Source organism: Pseudomyrmex gracilis, unplaced genomic scaffold (genome assembly GCF_002006095.1).
Source record: "Pseudomyrmex gracilis isolate BER0280 unplaced genomic scaffold, ASM200609v1 scaffold_1045, whole genome shotgun sequence".
Taxonomy (NCBI): domain Eukaryota; kingdom Metazoa; phylum Arthropoda; class Insecta; order Hymenoptera; family Formicidae; genus Pseudomyrmex; species Pseudomyrmex gracilis.
This window is the reverse complement of record NW_018021629.1, coordinates 7,713-13,221: the sequence shown is the minus strand read 5'-3', so window position 1 is coordinate 13,221 and position 5,509 is coordinate 7,713.

The window sequence follows — 5,509 nt, the reverse complement described above, 5'->3', positions numbered from 1 at the left end:
TTGTGATTGTCTGTGGTAGCGACGATTGTTGTCCACTTCGTCCACACTCTGGGCAATTTGTCGGCTGGATAAACTCCCGTGTGTCCAGATATTTGCAGTTGTCGCAAGGCTTGCAATATTTCTTTTGTATTTATTATTTCGATACAGGTAGTCGCGAGAATGCAGAATGAAGTGCGTGTATTCCTCTTGTACCTCTATTTGTACAGCGACGTTGTTTAGGCAGAAAATTTTCGGTGGACAATCGACTTCACTGCGCGTATCTTTTTCTGTTAGTTGTTCTTTCTTTTCCTCCTCTGATTAAATGTCGTCAGATTGTATCATGCTGATCTCATCGCTGACAAAGCCGCTATCGAGATGTTCTTCAAGTACAACGCTGTTTAGATTTAACCAGCGTTTTAACCGAAAAGCGTTACGTAGAGAGCAACTAATGTCCGATGAGCAAACTCCGTGATACGAACACTGAGATATGTTCTCTTCGCTTTTCGAGATTTGAACGACGGAGAGAGAGCTTCCAGATTATATATGTTTTTAGACAGAAGCTTTTCTACGAAATCCATTTTTTCTTTGCCTCTGGTGTAGATGATGGGAGCGTATTTGGTGACTTCTCGTAGATGTTTTGTGAGATATTTGAGATTGATTTCACCGTCAAACCATTCGATACCGTGATGAATTCGTGTAAACCAATTGCTGATTTGTTTTGATTTTGGTGGTAATTCGATGAAAGAGAACGGAGGCATCAAAATTCAGTTTCCGGAAATCGGTCAGTTAGCCGGGACATACGCCACTTCTTTTAGAATAAATTCACACACGACGCCGCGAAATCCTTGCATTTCTATGATCACAGCACCTTTATACTTGGACATCGTGAAAACGAAGCGAAGATATCGGAGACTAGAACAAAACTAAAATTTCTCTACAAAACGCTTGCGATAAAAGGCGTAGAAAAGTGGGAAAATTGTAGTGGGGGAATATTATCTTGGTTTTACGCATGTGCGGGACTATGATTATCCGTTATAATCAACAATGATTTAGCGCGAAGAATCGATTTTCAAAACACTGTCAAATTCCGCATAAACAAGGCAGTTAATAGTCGTTTCGAGAGCTTTTTCGAACCGTGCTTCAATTCGCAAACTACCGTGCTTCACGAGATTTCAATGTTCGACGCAATTGGCCGATAAATCGGGTGTGAGATCAAAAGCGAAGAGTGTGTATCCGTGAGCATAAGCATCTCTGCTTATAGCATTGCCTTCGTTTAGAAACTGAATACCCGTTCCTGAGAAAAGAGCATAGAAAAGTTTCGATGTAGAGAGAAGAGTCTCTTAAAAAAAAAGGTTGTAACGGTCTAGTAGGAATTTGCATTTCATCGACGTAAAGCGACAGGAAATTTATATATTAAAGTTTTTAAAATAAACGGATTAAGTTTACTATTGCCGTTAAACGCCTTATTTTCGACAAAACCGATTATTACTCGCTTCGGCAGTTGCCCGAGTATGGCGTTGTCAATTGATTCCCCCACCACTCCTCTATGGATCGTAAACGATTTAACTTTGACTCTTGTGAGATGATACTTTGCAGTGGTTTTGCTCAGCATTTTAGCATGAGCTAATAAAACTCCAGCGCTTAGTTTTGCTCTCCTCATGATCAAAGTAGCGTCTACAATACGAATTCTTGTCTGTGGCGTAGATTCCATGAGACAGAAAGAATCTTTCGAGCGGATGAGTTATAGACGCATTTTTACGCCATTAATTAAGAATTTATTCTGATTGAAAACGTTGCAATGTAGATGTTCTATGAGATCCACAGCACGGTTAGTTTTGAAATATTGCATACGTCTCACGAGAGCGGGGTTCTCAGTTGGAGCGTCGAAACCGTCATCCAACAGTCCCGGAGAATCGCTATCCCATAAACAGGTGGTGAGATGAGAGGATTTTGCCTCTGAAAAATAATTCAACAATGTCTCGAAATAGGCTCGATACGCGTAAGCATTGTTTGGAGGCGACACAAGTTTTGATTGAATTTCACATCACTTTGATTAAACATAGAATGTAAAAAGTTATTTACAGACCCTACTTTATGCTCTGCAGCAGCAGTGGCGCTAGAAGCTGTAGCCGGAGTAACCGCTTCGGCGGTTTGCAGTATCACGCGAAGACTGAGAAGAGTATGCGCCAGATCTATGTAATCTTCACCATGTCCCGGCGGTGACAAACTCCACGGGAGCGTCGTCCGCAAGAGTCGACAAAGGTTTGTAATGAATCCATTGCGAACTCTCGATACTGGTGTGAGTGGGCGGTAGAATGAAAAGATCAAGTTCGCTTTTGAAACACTCACACGAGTGAGTATGGAGAAAAAACATTTTGCTTTGTCTACGAGAATATATCGCTCACGGTTCGTTTCTTGCTCACGCGGCGTTTGCTAGTTTTTGTCGCGCGCTTCTTCTTCTTCTTCTTCTTCTTCTTCTTCTGAATTCCTCTACTCGTTGAGCGTTTAATTGCTCGAGTCTTCTTTTTTCTCCGCACGGAAGCCGATTTCTTGTTGGTGCTACTAGCATGACGGCAGCGCTTGATCGCGAAGTGAACGGGAAACTCACCAGGGTAAAAACTGATCCGGGCGTTTCTTCGCAAACAGTATATATCCCGATCCTCGCATTAAGCTGGTTATTTTTTCTTTTGCTTGTTGTTTGAAATTGTCACGTGATTCTTTGAAACTACTGGTAACTGCTTCTTTTAGCGGAATATTCTTATCCCCCACATCGTCTATTATTCTCACACCAGCGCGTAGAGCTTCTTTTCCGATCGCGCGCGCTCCACTAGCCAGGTAGGAAAGCACCCTCCTGTACAATCCGCCGAGAAAGCTTCCAATACCGTGCTCACGCTGATACGTCGATCCCGGGAAAACTTTCGGAATAGCGCCCCCGCTTTGCATTTCGTAATGTTACATATAATGAGCCATATTCTACTCGAATACGCGTCTAAAGTGTAACGTTACCGTCAACGTGCCGAATTCGAATGGAATAAATTTACCAAACTGATCTCTTATATCTATTTTTATCACGCGGAAATTTGTTTTACAAAGCGGAATATACTTTCCAGGCGAATAATGTTTTACCTGATTAGAACCGTACTTATCCGTGGTATTGTTAGTAACGATTTGAAGTAGCAGTGTTAGCGTATCTCCGGTTATGTATGTCTCGCAAATGTCGCAATAAACAAATAACTTGTCGAGAATAGCACGGGCCAAGCTGATTGGTTCAAAACTATCGACACCGGCAGCTCTGTCTACTACGAAAGGTGTATTAACAGAGGATGATTCAAATCCGAGTATACTACGCAATTTGTCGCTAAGCTTTACACTATGAATTTGATTGCATTTGTATTCTTTTCATGTAAGCTATATAGAAACTTTATTACCATATAGAGGATTCAGTGACCATGTAATATGTAATTTTTCTTGAGAGCACAAATGATTTATAGCTTCTATAAGATCAGGTTCTGAAGAATAAATTTTTTACGAAATTGGAATGTTAACTGACAAAATATCGCCGTTAGGAAAGGTATTCGCGAGCAATATCAGAGCTTCATTTTCGCGTAAATGTAAAAAACTAGAAGGAAACTAAATCTCGCTGAGAGGAACTTCCCATTTTCCCTGCAAATCTATACGGCGAGGTAATTCCGTAGTAAAACACGAAGTGATATTGTTCGAGAAATAAAGCATACTGCTATTGCTCGGGAGACCTACGAAAAAGTGTTCCTACATTGTCATCATCATTGTCGCCATCATTGTCGTCGCTTTGTGCAACCGTTGTTAACCTCAAAGCCGGAATCCACGAGTCGAATGTAGACGGATAACCTTGCCAGCTGACTAATAGTTGCCTATTACGTCCCCGACCTTTGCTTTTTATCACCCGATCAACGATGAAAGTTTTTTCTTGTAGGTTTTTAACAACAGGAGCCAGTTCTTGCTCGTAGAAAATTCCGTCTATAACCTCATCCGCTAAATCACTCACATCGTAAACACGTGGATTTCGCCACTCGAGAACACGATAAATTCAAAATATCTCTTCGTTTCCCTTGGCCTTGTATCTCTTCTCAAAGGCGACTTTCGCTCTACTGACACGTACAGACGGCGTCATTAATTTGAAGAATAGGCGCGGGGATCGGAGGGCAAGCGGGGCGGTTGCTCGTAGCGCTAATGGGCGCCGTACTAACTAACTAGTAGCAATCGGATGTCCACAACTGGACACCCAATTTTGGGACTACTGGATATTTGGATCAACTGGATTTTTTATGTGATCCCCGCGCCTATTCTTCAAATTAATGACGCCGTCTGTACGAGAGATCGCCGACGGAATATTTAGCTGCTTTTGCTCGCTGTTTTTTCCAGCGATGCCACGTGTTTTTGCGCGCAATATTCGCGTTTTCCATCGTAACATCGGCGGATTTTATGCGTATGGAAGAGTGCGGCGTATGGTTGTACGCGTGCACAATACTCTGCAAGACATCGAGGTAACGTTTCGTGTTTTTGTGCGTGCAGTAGCGCCACATGCGCTCTTTTAGCGTTCTATTGAAACGCTCGATCACGGCTGCTTTAACGTCTGGATTACGCGCCACACGGAAACGAACTCCTTCTTTCTTGAGAAAGTTTTGCAGCGGATGCGCGATAAATTCTTTACCTTCGGTCGGTTTGCAGATATACGGGTCTTCGTCCGCCACTTCTCGAGAGCACGCGTTGAAACGCACGAAGGACTTGAGCACTTGTTTTGTCTCGCAACAGTTCCACCTACGCGAATTTGCTGAGCACGTCGATAACTGTCAGTAGATAGCAATATCCGTCGTTATAGCTTTGCAAATTTCGCAATTCTATCAAATCAGCCTCCCAGAGATCGTCGAGATTCGTCACGTTGAAATGCAGTCGCGGAAACTTTTGCCGCACGGGACGATGTAGCGTGTAACCATCTTGCGAACAAAGCCAGCGAACTACGTCCTCGCGCGAGTAATTAATTTTTAGCGGCTCGCGACAAATTTTCCGTCGACGAATAACCGGCGTAAATATACCGCGTGATTATAATACAACTTGTCAAGCGTTTTGTTTACATTTTGTCCCACGTGAGCAGCCGTCTCGGAATCCCGATTCGTATCTTTTTTTTGTTCTTGTCGGTGACGCGGTACTCCCATCCTTCCTCTTCGGGTTTTTCTTCTTCTTTTTGTTCAATACTATGCGGAAAATTGGGCTTTGTTCTTTTTCCTCCTTTTCGCAAAAAGCGTAAATATTTANGATTTCCTACGTATTGAGGAGGCGTGTTTATGTCGCGAAGTAANTGAGCGAAATGAATGGCCCCCAGTATTCCAGCGGTTTTTCTTTCTCGCATCGCATTGTTTACGAGTTCCACAATACACAGTTTGTCCGGAAAGTTCCCCGACTACGTGAATTAAAAATCGAAAATGAAAGATATGGTTTATTAAACAAGTTTACACTTCAAGGTAGTCTCCATTTAAAGCTATGCACGTTTGAG